Source organism: Medicago sativa, chromosome 7 (genome assembly GCF_051527215.1).
Source record: "Medicago sativa cultivar Bolivia chromosome 7, Bolivia_mono, whole genome shotgun sequence".
In the NCBI taxonomy this organism is placed as follows: Eukaryota; Viridiplantae; Streptophyta; class Magnoliopsida; order Fabales; family Fabaceae; genus Medicago; species Medicago sativa.
In genome coordinates, this window is record NC_140755.1 from 47,259,092 (window position 1) to 47,273,871 (window position 14,780).

The 14,780-nt window shown below is 32.6% G+C and overlaps 1 long non-coding RNA gene across 1 annotated transcript in view; it reads left to right on the forward strand.

Moving 5' to 3' along the window:
- The first annotated feature begins 267 nt into the window (after positions 1–267).
- The window catches only part of LOC146906273 (uncharacterized), a 64,421-nt gene continuing 49,908 nt past the window's right edge, over positions 268–14,780 (forward strand). The window contains exons 1-2 of the long non-coding RNA XR_015020532.1: positions 268–524; positions 620–730. This is a non-coding gene — a long non-coding RNA (uncharacterized LOC146906273). The remainder of the gene's footprint in view (positions 525–619; positions 731–14,780) is intronic.

The following is a 14,780-nucleotide window of genomic DNA, read 5'->3' on the forward strand; positions in this document are numbered from 1 at the left end:
CTGGATCCTTTATATTTGCATATTAAATTCAATGAAATGAAAGCGTAGACACTTCATCAAATTCAAGAGCTAGAAAACAATAAACTATGTCAAATATTACAAAATTTTGAAAGGTTGGATAAGAAATAAAAATATAATGAAATGTTGGTAAAGAAGAATTAACTCTAATTATAATTTTTTTTTTGTTTGCTCTAGTATATGAGCTAAAGGGCAAAACATGATACATTAAAAAAAGAATGAATTCTAATTAAAAGCAATATTTGTTTGAGCCTAAGGGGAAAAACTGATATATCGATGTACTTAACAGACATTTATAAATTATTTTAATATTAATGAAGGAAGTCTTGCAAAAATATTTTTATTAAAAACTATTTAATTTACATATACATAGCACGACATTTATTACAAATGATACAAAATTGATATGTTACTTGCAAAGGCAAAAAAAATGGTTAAAATTTTTAAGCTTGTTTATACTATGATCCTTTTTAGTTTTCTATTTCTTGTTGTAGCCAACATTGAAGGTGAGCTCATTCTTAATTTTCTTTGTTTATGTTGTACACAATATTTCACCTCTTATCACTAATATTTTTTATTTTTTTCTTATTTTACATTATAGAAGAGAAAGAGTGTGTCACTGACGCCGATTGTTATAATTTATATCCCAAACAAAGTTTTTTAACTTTGAGATGCGATGAAGGTATATGTATGGCCAAACTTGCTGGATGAGGTAAAACTATTTATATATTATCTCTAGGTCTTTTCTTTTCTTTTCTCATTGTAACGTTGTTACTCTTATAATTTTTTTTCTCAGTTTCACATATTTATTTTCTCTTGCAATTTCTTTGGTATGATTTATTTTGTTTACTAACTCATAATAAATAATTAATTTAACTACTCATACCATTGATTAAATCATTATATATTAATGATTAAGTAAACAAAGTTTTCTGATAAATCTAAACTTCGTAGCTATCTAATCTAACAATTGACATTTATTCATGTTTTTGAATAGATTATTATGTCTATTTGAAATTATTCGGTGATGTAGTGTAGTAATAGTTTTAAATTATTATAAACACCTGTGTAGTAGATTAGTGAATTTCATCGTTAATAATGCGTTATTAAGCAGCGTAAATCATCTCATTGTTTCTCCTAGAGTAAATATATTCCCACCAATTGAATAACTATTACAGTACAAAACAAAAAACCTTTTGCATTTGATTTTGTTTCATCCACTTGAGAATTTTGTATATATATATATATATCAATTTTTTATTTTCTTTTTCTAGGAGTTGGGGATCAACTAATTTATGAGACTGGTGACCTTGTTAGCGTCACTGTACTTGCATTAATTAGTATTCTCATAATTCATTTCCAATTTTCTTTGAAACTTAAGATGATATTTTTCTTTATTTTCTTATTTATACTTGGTTTCCTCAATTAATACTCTAAATGCATCCAATTCGATGAATTAAAGAAGATATTTCTTTTTATAGTTCAAATTGGGCATCTAATGGATAAAAAAAATAAAAAAATTCTAAAATCATAGAGTCCTTCATTTTTCATCAGACATTTTTCACAGAGAAATTAGTTTTAAATAAGGTTACATCTCAAGCTCTAGATGAAAATATATGAGATTTTTCACTCAAAACAAGGAAAAAGGGTACAGAAATTAATCTCACATTTACATGGTTTATACTCAACGGGAACTAGTAGATTGAATTTTCTAAATCAAACCTAGATTTGGTATTTTCCTTCTACCAACACATACACAAGAATAAAAGTTATATGTACAAGATTTCAACAAGATTGTTCAAGCAAGGAGTCATTTGATTGTTTTAATAAAAGCAAGAAAAGCAAAAGAAAACATAGATCAAAGAATAACAAAATGAAGTCCCCATGCTTAAATTTGACTTTCCTCAATATTTGAGCATAGAAAATTAAACAAAGATAGAGGGATAAGGTGAAATTTTTTCATTACAGGTGGTGGTAATCCCCTCTAGTTTGTGTTGCGTGGACATTTTCTGAGAGTATTACTTTTCCCACCCTATAGGACTCTCGCGCGCCCTGGTTTTTTTCCAAAAATGCCCTTGAGGTTTCCGGATTTCATAATCCGGAATGGTGTTTTCCTTTGTTATAAGATGAAAAATGGAGTTACGGATTTTTCCGGATTTTGTAATCCGGAAACTTCAAAAAATACGGTGCGTTACATGATGTTTCCGGATTACATAATCCGGAAACCCCCTAAACACCCTTTTTCAAGGTAAAACAGTTCGGATTATATAATCCGAACTGTATCAGCACAAATTCTAAACATGTTTGTAACATGGATAGTCATTTTAGGAACAATATTAATCTTCCTAACTCTCATCCTTCTGTTTTTGGGTCATTGTTACCTGTTCTTAGTCAAAAATCGGGTTTTTCAGGCTACTTGATCGGATTGCTCCGAAACTTCCCCATAAAATCAGAAAAAATTCAAGGACCATGATTCCTTCTTACGGGACGCCGCCCCTCAAAATCCAAAATTCCATCGTTTAGACCCATCTTTCATTTTTTTTTAATTTTTCATATTCTCAGAAAAATCCGAAAAAATTTGCATTAGTTTTATTTGATTTTTAAAAAAAATTTGTGCTATTTTTATATTTTTATGATTTTATTTGACAGGTTTTTAGCGTTTTTTTACTTAGTTTTTTTTGTTGTTTTTAAAAGCAAAACTCAAAACTGCTGAAATGTGAAAGAGTATGATGACTGATTATACATAAGAATTGTCCGGATTATAAAATCCGAAATAGTAAACATGAATCCGGATTATAAAATCCGGAATGCACAAGGGCATTTTTGGAAAAAAAACGCAGGGCGCGCGAGAAACCTATAGGGTGGAAAAAGTAATACTCATTTTTTGAAGGTGATGACGCCCTAGAGCATTACTGTCTCAATAGCCCATTGCGAGTGGCCGTTTTGCTCCTGTTATTTCTGGTTGGGTGTGTTGGTTTCGGGTTGTGGTGGCTTGGCTTTCTTTCTTCATATTTTCGTGTGATTTCTAACTTCATTTGGACTTTAAAAATATACAAAGCAAGTTTTTTTTACCATCCTTCAATATCTCTTTCGGACCTTCCTCTGCCCGGTGTTTCATCTTTTTGTCTAGGTTTCTTTGGATTACGCTACGAGCTTCCATAACTTCTTCATATTGGACGTACTTCTTGGATTAACCTATTAAGTGGTTGAAATCTTTGGGGCGTATCAGGATCCTCTTGAATGTTGATGTTATTATGTTTTTCCTGAAGGGTCAAATTATTCATGATTCTCCTAGATAATCCTTATTGAAATAGCTAACAATCACAAACAATTGGATTCAAAAGAACTAGGTGAGTGATTCAATGATAACTTTCAATGATGATTGTCAGATAGCCCATTTAATTTATTTTTGTACCTTGCATATTAATGACTTCCCTTTAATTTAAAACAAGAATATGAAGGTAAGAAAAACATAATAAGGGAAGTTGAATTGTGTTGGCATTTTCTTAGAAGAAAATTCAAAGAGTTTAAACAAAACAGATAAAGCAAGATAATCAGAGAAAGACACCATAAGCAAATATTTCGGTTCACCCCACAATCCAAGGATCATCCCGACCCCTTGCACTTTCAAAAGATTTTTCACTATAATCGCCCAAGATTACAATTAATTAGACACACAAGACAGAGATTTATTTGCCTCACATAAGAGCACTTATACAATCAGAGTTGTCAAATAAATTTTTATTTTGCTTACAATTTGTACTCAAAGAGTGGTAAACTAACTTTAAGTTCAAGTGACTTCTGATATTTAGGAAACTCTAAGATATAAAGTTTGAAAGAATTTTTGAAGTATTTGTGCGTTATTTAATTTGATAGAAATTTGGCTCTTGCAAAATATATGAAGTCTCTTATATTTTTAAAATTGCTCAGGTCCTTATATAGGAGAGAATGAGAGAGCCGTTGTTTGAAGAGTGTCACTGTGTAACACCCTACTTCTAATAAGCGGTAAAACGCGCGAATATACAAATATATTCTAGAAATAGATGCTACGTCATCAAAACGAAACGACATACATGTATAAATTATCAGGTTTCATAAACATAGCAGCGGAAGATATATAACCATACGAATAACATCTCCAAATCTCATGATAATAAATACATCTCTCAGATACAATCAATATCTCAACTCCAAAATTACATAGTCAAAAACAGAATCCAGCATGCAAGTACAACCCTAGATCAGAGCCCTAATCTAGACACTTGTACATAAAAGAGGAACTCCACTCTCGGCAACATCAAGCATACAAACTAAGCATCATGCACTCCATCTACCCATCCATACGGAAAGGTAGGTGGTAAACCACTGGGGGTTAGCATTACATCATCATAATCCATATTAGAATTAAGAAGAGCATTGGAAATGAAAAATATATTCAAGAACGATGAATAACAAATCATACATATACTCACAAGTATTCACAACATTCATATCATTCCAAAGCAATCAATATCATCATTCCAAGTTCACATCAACAAGTGTATCGTACACATATCACAATTTACACCATGTCAATTATCAATTAACAATTTAATCATCATGCACAATTCAATGCATTTCAATTCACCAAAAATATATGCAATGCCTCTAGACTCATCTAGATGCATGTGGCACCAAGTCTCCTCCAAGGTCGTCACCTCCGATGCAACAAAAACATCGTAATCACCTCAATTGGATAAAAAATCCACCACCATCAGTCATGTATGCATGAACATATGACTCGACTACAAATGCATATGTTCACACAAAAAATCACCACACCATCACCAACATTTAGTATATATGCCCTAGGCAACAATTCCCCACAACTTGACATATACACAATCAACAATATCATCATCATCCAACATCCACTCACAAGTCTACAATTAATCATAGAAATCCATTTACAAAAGGGTTCATCAATCAAAGGAACTTTAAAGCAAGTTTGCACAAGTTCGTCTCACATTTCAAAACTTTGAAAATATTAGAAGTTATGAATCAAAGCCAATTTAACAAGCTCAAATGCCTATGTCATGCATTCTAACAAGTCACATATGTGTGCAGTAGAGGTTACATAAGCATTTCATCGGCCACATATGAAGAATTCATAAAAATCACGAAGTTCGTCTCACTTTTGCCACTTTTCCAAAATTCTAAGTTTTCAAGGTAAAACAAGTAATTAATCCATGGAACCAGTTGTAATCATCATTAAATATCATATAAACATTATTCAAGTATAATCCCACTTGGTTTCCTTGAAAAGAATCAAGTTCCGGAAAGTCCGTGTTCTTGACCATTTTCAAGTTTCCAGCTCAATCTTTCAAAATCAATCCAATGCGATTCAAATGCTACTCCAGTAGGATTATAAATGCAAACAGTGTTTATAAGGTTGAAAGAAGTGTTAGAAAATGCTCGAATAGGTCCCAAAGTTCACAAAACAAAAGTCAAAAATTGTTGTACAGGACCCAGCACGCTTAAGCTTCCACCGCACGCTTAAGCGTCCCAAACACCGTAGCTCAGTGTTTCACGCTTTCAGCACGCTGGCAGCACGCTTGCTGCTCGCTTAAGCGTGGTGAGCACCCTTAAGCGTCCTCCTTCAGTATGTCAAAATCCAGTCACGGGTTTCAATCCCAATTCATCCCAAAATCCCCAAATTCGATTTTCTAAATGCCCAAACTTGTTCCAAAAGGTGTTTATAGGTCATATATGTTACAAAGCACTCAAACATACATCAAACATGAAATTATAACATCAATTGCACATAATTCATCAAACTATCATCACTTTATCAACTTTCAACAACAACATAAAATCTCTTCATCAATTCATCAATCTTGATACCCAAAGCATCAATCCAACAACCACATGTTCCAAATCAATAACAACAATTAATGAACACAAATTCATGCACCAATCAACAACACAACTTCATTTCTCAACAAATTTTCTCAAGAATACAATATACCAATATTTATGCATTTCATCATGTTAATTCTCATACTAACACACAATTATCATACAAATGATGTTCTCAAACATAACAACAACAATCATGCACGAATTTACAACAATTAGGTTCAATTCATCAATTTCACAAATGGGTAAAAAGAAAAGGTTATGAATTATGGTTGAATTCTAACCCTCTTACCTCTAGCACCAAGAATCTCTAACCCAAGCCTCAATTTAGCTCCTAGATAATGAATTCCTCTTCTAGCTCTAGCCTCCAACCCCTTTCTCTTGTTCTTCCTCTTCAACCCTTATCTTCTCTCTAACTCTATCTCTACTCAAATGAAAATGTTTGTGAAAACCTATTTTCTCTACTAACAAGAGTTTATATAGGCTCACCTAATTGGGCTTAACTCACAAAGTCTTAATGGGTCTAACCCATTTCTATTCTAACCCAAAATGTTACTACTCACTTAACGGTAAAATGTAACACTAATGGTCAACTACTGGTAATTAAAATAAATTACTACAACTCCCAAGCACTTAGTAAAATACAACTCTCACTAGGCACTAAAAATAATCTTCAACAAAATTACAAAATCACCCTTACTCTCAAAATGACCAAAATACCCCTGAGTCCAAAATGACTAAAATACGCTTCTAACACCGAATTCCACAATTCCCGCCCAAAAGTACACACAGAGGCAAATAATCACATAAGAGCACATATAACACACATAAATAAATAATAAAATAAATCTAGCGAACAATCGGGCTGTTACACACTGCATCAAAAAAAGTCCTTGAGAAGCTTTGACCCATTTTGAATAATTTGCCTCCAAGAGGGATCCTTTGTTTCTTTGGGAATGATTTGTTACATTGTCTTTAACTTTCAAGTTCTTTGTTCTTTCTTACACATGGTCAGAAGATGAAAAACATCATAATTAAAATTTTGAAAGCAACATTTCTTCAGAAAAAGACAAAACTGGGCAGAGTCTCATAGATTGCTAAAGTGTCCATCAGAACTTGTTTTTAAGATAACTTATTTTCATTAGAGTCGTCAAGGCTTAATGCGACTTCTAAAGCTTTGACTTTTTTATTACCATTCTTCAGATCATATTCTAAGTCTTCAGAAGTCCTTTTAGCTTGACTTTGAAGTCAAAATTTAATTCTATGGTCCTACACACTTGATTGTACATTAGAGTATCCAATTGCACTTTCATACATTGTTCTAAAACCCAGTTTGGGTCAACAAAATATTCTCATTTTAATTTTAATGAAAACGTGCCTATTTATTTAAATGTTTTGAAGAGGATAAGTCAAAGATTGTTAAAATTCTACAACGAGGTTGTGATCGGTGTAACGCCCTATTTCTATTAAAGCGATAAACACGCGAATATAACAAATATTCAAGAAATAGACGCTACGTCTCACATAATCCAAAATCTCAACATGCATATATAATAATATCTCCGACATAAATATGCCATGGTCAACAATACATCATCATACTAAATCCTCCAAGTCTGACATGTGGACAAATCTCAATAAACAAAACAGAATCCAACAAAACAACAAGACACGGTAACCTAATCAGAGCCTAACCCTACGACTCCAACCGATAGCGGAGATAGCTCCCGCTATGCAAGCACTCACCAAAAGCAACTACTCCTGCACAGCGTCTACTCATCCATACAGACAGGTAGGCGGCAAAAACCACTGGAGGTTAGCATTACATTAATCATAATTAATACATAAACAGTTTACATAAATGAACAATTCCATTCCTTTCCTAAATCATCATAAACATTAATTTCCACTTACGTATTCATATAACGATTCCAATCATCACAAGGATATATATTTATTCATCATATACACTTATCACCAACATTCATCATTCAATGCAACATTCGACTCATGTAAATATGATATGCGCCTATACTCGACACATATATGCATGTGGTACCAAGTCACCTCCAGGTCGTCACCCATGATGCAACAAAAACATCATAATCACCTCAATTGGATATAAAATCCGCCACCATCAGTCATGAATGCATGAACATATGACTCGACTACAAATGCATATGTTCACACAACAAATCATCACACCATCACCAACATTTAGTATATATGCATTAGACAACAATTTACCACAACTTGACATATATACAATCACCAACAACATTCATAATTCAATCAACATATAGTTGTCACATATATACACCAAATCAACTTCACATAATAATATCAACTATCCACAAAGGATTCATAAGGCAATCAACTCTTAAAGTCATTTTCAATCAAGTTCATCTTTCAAAATCACAACATTAGAAATAATTGGGCAATTGAACCAAAACCAAGTAAACAATATCTAATGCCTCAACTAAGTATTCCTCTAGGCTACGTATAAGTGTAGTAGAGTGTACTTTGGCGTTTCACCGGCTAAACACGACGAAATCATGAAATTCACAAAGTTCGTCTCTATTTATCACTTTTCCAAAAGTATGCAATTTTCAAAGCAAAACGAGTTAAAACTTGATGAAACCAATCACAACCATTTTTTGAAATCATATAAACATCATACAACCTTAACCCTACTTCAATTTCCGGAGAAAAACAAGTTTTCGGAAAAATCAACGTTTTGGACCATTTTTCGAAAGTTAAGTGAATTTCACAAATCCAAGTCCAACTTGATTCAAATGAAGTTCCAGTAGGATTAAGTGTGCAAACAAAGGTTAAACAAGTCAAAAGAAACATTTTAGAAACCCGGCTTTCTACCCAAGTACACGAAGCGAAGAAATAAAAATGGCTGAACTGGGTGTTGCACGCTTAAGCGTCCTCTGCACGCTTAAGCGTCCAACTTCCAGTAGCTTCTGGAACCACTCACTTGGAGCACGCTGGTGGGTCGCTTAAGCGTCCTCTGCACGCTTAAGCGTCCTACACCAGAACAGTTCAAAATCAGTTACGGGTTCCAACCCATTTTCATCCAAAATCCCTATTTTGATCTTTCCAAACCCCAAAACTTAACCCAAAACGTGTTTACAGGTCATATACACTATAGAACACTCAAACATACACAAGTTTTGAGATTACCACATCAATTCATCAATAATTCACCAAGCTTCCACAACTTTCAACAACAACAACAACAACTCTCATCACAATTCATCATTTCATTGATACCCAATGCATCAATTCAACAACAACATATGTCAAGATCACAACAACAACATTTGAACATGATTTCATCAACAATTCAACAACCACAACTTCATTCATCATCAAATTTACACCAAAACACATCATGTTCATATATACCCATTTTGACATACAAATTCAACAACAACAACAACAACACAATTATCATTCAATTCATGCATATAATCTTATCATCAGAATTAAGCACGAATTTCTACAACTAAAATCAACTTAACCACCTAACCACAATTATGGAAAGAATTAGGGTAGAAATTAAACTACTAGATTATGATTAAAGTCTAGGCCCCTTACCTCAATTCTTCACAACCACCAACTAAGGTTTCACTTTAGCTCCCAAAGCTTGAATCTCTAGCCTTCTCTAGCTCTCTCTAGATCTTCCTATTCAAACTCTTATCTTCTCTCTATCTCTATCTCTTCTCAATTGTGAAAAATTTTGGTAAAACCCTATTTTCTCTACCAACTAGAGTTTATATAGGTTCCACCTAAATGGGCTCAACTCACAAAGTCTTAATGGGCCTAACCCATTACTAATCTAACTCCAAAATGTTACTACACACTTAACGGTAAAATGTAATACTAACGGTCACTTACCGGTAATAAAATAATTACTACACTCTCTCTAGTAGCTTAGTAAAATAACAACTCTCACTAAGCACTAAAAATAATCCTCAGCAAAATTACAAATTACCCCTACTCTCAAAATGACCAAAATGCCCCTAAGTCCAAAATGACTAAAATACCCTTCTAACACCGAATTCTACAATTCCCAACCAAAAAATACACACTGAGGCAATTAATCACATATGAGCACGTATAACACACATAAAAACAATTAAATAAATAATAAAATAAATCTAACGAAAAATCGGGTTGTTACAATCGGATTGCCTATAGTATAAATAACGTTATAAGAACTACCAGCTAACGATGCCGAAATAATGAACAAACTGTGAATTAAATCTTACACAGCAAGATGAAAACTTCATTATTTTGGAAAGGAAAAGAATAAAATTTGTAGCCACAAGAGGTTGACTACCTTGCCATTTTTTCCATAAAGTATTCAAGATGATTTCTGATCATTGATGCGATCAATGAGCTTATGGGGAACTGACGTTTTGATGTTAGATATGGAAGGAAGTGGTGAGACTTTTGTTGGAACTTGTGTTGGGGGTATGCTGCAATAACTTAATCAAGAAGATGATGAAGATGAATACGATGAAGTGTGCACATAAATTCTAAAGATTGTTGTATATCTTAATTGTTGGGAAGAGTCTGCTGCACTTGAAACCTGAAATGTTCAATGGTTATGCATGTAAAACTCAAAGCGCATGGGGTTGTCACACTAACCTTTAGGTTCGATTCACCCCCACCAATAACTGTATATTGGATGCAATGAGGAATGATCGGCAAATCCCTTTCAGGATACTATGAGTTCCTTGACACGTATTGCACAACCACATAAAGTGTATCTCCTAACAATATTTTACATATTTATGGTTTCAGCAATTCAATCATGCATTAGTGAATTGATGGATGATTTAGAGTAAGAGAATAGGGGTGAATTATGTTGTTAATGCAAGAAAATTCATGTTCTGTGTGTCTTGTCCTTGTTGTTCCGACTAATGCCCAAATATCAAGCATTTATAGTGCATTATATGACTCTTCACATGAGAGAAAACACTCATTTGACTTGAATCAATGTTATGGTTCATTAAGCACCCTTTTGCCAAAAGTTATGATCCTATGCACTTGAATCAATTCTAAGGTTCATTAAACACCCATTTGCCAAAGGTCATGATCATATACACTTGAATCATTGTAAAGGTTCATTAAGCACGTCTTTGCCAAATGTTCCAATGTATATGAAAGATTCTCATGAAGAGTTATAACTCTTGGTCAAGAGTTACAACTTTTGGTTCTAAAGTGATTCCATTATTTTGAAAATCGTAGGTAGACTATATCGGGAATCCCCCATAAGTACGCATTCCAGAAAAATCTCATCATACCTTTTTTCTTTTTTTGGTCCAAGTACTTTTACCCCTTGGGATGTATCTATTGTCAAGTACTTCAATCACTCTAATAGTGTACTTTCACCATTGAACCCAAAACTTGATGCTACTCAAGTGTGGGTTGAGTTTCCACCATTGGTGATCAATTAGATTTGGGTTTGTACCGCATTCCTAATAATGTCTTCAATGTATTCAACATCATTTCCAAAAACATCATTCATTGTCAATCATTTCGTCAAATAATTGCAAGATTTTCTTTTAACTTTTATAAACTTTAAATATTCAATTCTTCGCATAGATTTTGTATTCTCATAACTATGTCTATGGATCAACTTACTATATACTCTTGATAGTATTCACCAACTATCATCAAACCATGACACGTTTGTCAATTGAGTATATTGTAATAATACACAAACTTTTACGTCATTACACCCTTGCTATAAAAATATTTAACATGCATTTTAATTTGAACTTCAACTTTTCTTTTATATCCCAAGATATATCATACATTGAATGCATTAAACATACATAGCAAAATAAAACTTGATCATAAAAGAATGTCATAACCAAACTTCATAATATGAGATTAAACATGCAGGTCATATACTCCACATAAAATTAAATATAACACAAACATTTTGATTTTAGTTATCATATAACTAATAAATATATCATAAATTCATTGTGTTAAATTCAAGTTTATGTTTAAATATGTTCAATGCTAAATTTCAATAAACAATCACATCGAAAAATAAACAATAAACCAAAATCATTAATATTCTCTGACTTTCTTCCATGAACATATATCAACTTACAATAATTCAAAACATTCCCAAATTATTTTAATATCATGATAAACAAGAAATTAACAATTACTTTTCATATTATCATATACTTATAATATAAACATAATATTAATGATAATAATTTCTTACACAAAGCAAATAATATCATTAAAACAACCACTTGATATTTTGACGATTTACATGCACTATCTCAAACAAACAATTTTCATATCATATACATATAATATCAACATAATATTAATGATAATAATTTCTTACACAAAGCAAATAATATAATTATAACAACCACTTGATATTTTGACAATTTACATGCACTATCTATTTTGACGATTTACATGCACTATCTCAAACAAACAATTTTCATGCATCAACAAGAATGAAAATCTACATAAGCAAGCACTATCTATATTCAAACATGTATTTATATTTTCAACTATTAAAATAGCAAACCATACAATATATTCATTTTAATTAAATAATTAACTTTCCAAGGCATTTTAACTATGAACATTAAAATTCAGGCAACGTTCAAATTATAAACCAAACATTGCCATTGTCTGGTGCTTGAAAAACACAATTTCTCTACCTATGGGTTACAAAATTCATGACATTCCTTTTCGTGAGATGCAGCCACTAGGAATTTACGTTCTATCCTATATATGCATGCTTACTAATGGGTTTATTTCAAATCATATGACCATTTGATTTTTCAATCACAGTATGTATTCTAATCATTTATGACTATTTGAACTTCACTTAACATACAGATATATGCTACGTTAATCAGAACATAAATAAATTATTTTTAGATAATACACATGCATTTAGAACACCAAATATTTCATAATATATTATCACTTATATGCTTATTATTTCATGTTTAAATTAACATCAAATGGATTTCAAACGATAAATTTCGTACATATCAAAATTTACCATGCATATATTATCTACTACCACATGTAAATTTAACACAAACACATCACATATGATATATTTATCCATAAATTTCCATAACATATATTCATAAAAAGAATTAGTTTACCGTTCACCATAGTCATGGATGAAAATGTAAGCTTTCATCTCTTCTAAAAATTGCAGCCATTAATTACAAGTAAATCAAAATTGAACCTAAAGATTGTTGGAACTTGTGTTGGGGGTCTGCTGCAATAACTTGACCAAGAAGATGATGAAGTGTGCACATAAATTTCTAAGATTGTTGTATATCTTGATTGTTGGCAAGAGGCTACTGCTCTTGAAACCTGAAATGTTTAATGGTTATGCATGTAAAACTCAAATCACATGGGGTTGCCACACTAACCTTTAGGTTCGATTCGCCCCAACCAATAACTGTATATTGGATGCAATGAAGAATGACCGACGAATCCCCTTTAGGATAATATGAGTTCCTTGATGTGTATTGCACAACCACACTAAGCGTATCACCTAACTGTATTTTACAGATTTATGATTCTAGCAAATCACTCATGCATTAGTGAATTGATGGATGATTTGGAGTAAGAGAATGAAGGAGAATTATGTTGTTAATGCAATAAAATTCATGTTTTGTGTGTCATGTCCTTGTTGTGTCCAACTAATGCCCAAATGTCAAGCATTTATAGTGCATTATATGACCCTTCACATGAGATAAAACACCCATTTGACTTGAATCAATGTTATGGTTCATTAAGCACCCTTTTGCCAAATGTTATGATCATATGCACTTGAATCAATGCTAAGGTTCATTAAGCACCCCTTTGCCAAAGGTCGTGATCATATACACTTAAATCAATGCAATGGTTCATCAAGCACCTCTTTGCCAAATGTTCCAATGTATATGAAAGATTCTCATGAAGAGTTAAAACTCTTGGTCAAGAGTTACAACTTTTGGTTCTAAATTGATTCCATTAATTTGGAAATCACCAACAACTTTGGCTTGTTGCCATGAACAAGTCAAATGATCCTATAGCAAACATTTAGTGCTCATATCAGATATGACTATATAAAGGTCGACTTTTATGATTTGTGTAACATCTCTTACAATGTTAAGTAATGTCGACTAAACCCACAAATAACATGAGTATTTTTAACGTGTTTTGTCTTCTCTCGCACGCTTTATGTGAAACTTGCCAAAAGATCATTCATCCCAAAATTGCTCAAAGTCAAGAATGCTTAATTGTGGGTTTCTTAGGGAATTAGTTGCCAAAAAGAAGGTGCATCTTGCTTGTGTATGTAGTACCAAACATTTTTTTATAAGCCTTCCTTCAACCATGTAGTTATGAACTTGTAGGACTTTAGGATTCATCTCATTTCGATGTGAACTCGATCCTTTTTTCCTAGAAGTTGTTAGGAGCCACTCATTTTCAGGCCTTGTGTATCGAAAATCACTCCCCACCGCATCAGGCTTGGGCGTTACATTTTGACTTAGAGGGAGTACAACATTCAAGTCAGCATCAGCGATAATAGACTTGCCATACAATTTCATTTTTTGATTGGTAGCCATTCTCAACTAATCATCCAACATAAAAGATTGAGGAATCAACTAATCGAAATCAACTTTTATGGCCTCTTGTTGGTCTAGTAGGAGATCCACCCTAGCATTCACCACTGGACGACGCCGCAACAAAGCTTCGTTCTCTTGCTTAAGTATAGAGAAATCAATTTTGAAGTATGATTTGTCCTTTCATATCATGATTATATTGTAAATACCTCTAAAAATATTAGCAGGATG